Below are 1316 nucleotides of genomic sequence, written 5' to 3'. Positions count from 1 at the left end.
ACTGGTTCTTAGTAAATGCTTATTGATCAAGTACTTTCACCTTCACTACTTTCCCTCTTTGAGGTTATTCTTGAAGTTCATTTTAACCAGATTTCATTTGTATAAAAATAATAGTGATGTGAGAGAAAAGTCAGAAATGTAGGGGGAAGCTCCAAGCTCTTTGTCTCCCTTTCTGTCTCTTTATTTCTGGTTCTGCCTCTGTGTTTCTGCCTTTCTCCTTCTGTGGATAGAGGAGTTCTTTCATAGGAGATAAAATTCCAATAATCTTGAGTTTCTTTCAAGAAAGATTCTTTCTGGGAACACAGCAAATGAGCTTGCTATCTCAAAATAACACTATTCTGTAAGACTTCAAACTATTTTAAAATTGTAATGGAATTTCTTATCTCAAACTTAATTACTGAGTGAATTCTCTTTTTCCCTCTGTTCAATGGAATAGCATTCTTAGGGTCCCTTATTTGGATGGGAAAGGATGCTTTCATGGACATTCTCAAAGAGACTTTTATCAGACTTTACCATGTGAAAAGGGGAAAAAAAAGACATTGAACCATTTCCAAAGTGTGGTGGAATCTCATCTCAACCCTCCCCCTCCCCTCTTTTCTTCTTGGAAAATAGATGCTCTGAGTTTGCCTGTGAAAGCCAAGGTTTCCATTTAAATAGTGGCCAGAGATGAATGGAGAATTTGTGTTCTAAAGTATTTCTGCACAAAGTAACATGCATTGTAGTAACAATAATCTTGTTACAAGGACATGAAAGGAAAGGCTTTTCCCTTAGACCTGATAACACATACCCTTCACAGAGTTATGTATGCATTTGTTAGCATCTCAGGGAAAATTTCTGACACACTGACTTCCTATGTGATGGATACATAGATGAGAATTTCATTTATCCTCTAGTGAGTCTTGTTTAAGTGTGGATAATTAGCATCAGGTGTGGACTCATTGGCTAGACTCTGGAAGCTGTATTACAAGTAATACCATAAATACAATTGTAAATTATTGTAGCATTTGCTATTCTCTTGCCTCCTAAAAGAAGTAGTCACCCATCATGACCTTGTTAAAGAAATTAATATTCAACTATGAACTTTACTGATAGCTTTCTAAAAGTGGATCTGTTTGGAGGTGAGGAAAAGGAAGAATGCTCATGGAAAATAGGAGAGTTTAAGATGCAGAATCCATTAACTCACTAATTCCTTCTTTAAAAAATATACATTTACAGTTTAAATCAAACATGAGGAAATTATTCAAGTGATATTTTGCTTTGCAACATGGCAACCTGTATGAGATGTTCAAGTTTCTTAGACCATTTCAAAGCAAATT

Source organism: Vombatus ursinus, unplaced genomic scaffold (assembly GCF_900497805.2).
Source record: "Vombatus ursinus unplaced genomic scaffold, bare-nosed wombat genome assembly UNPS02014962.1, whole genome shotgun sequence".
NCBI classification, from domain to species: domain Eukaryota; kingdom Metazoa; phylum Chordata; class Mammalia; order Diprotodontia; family Vombatidae; genus Vombatus; species Vombatus ursinus.
This window is presented reverse-complemented; position numbering follows the sequence as displayed.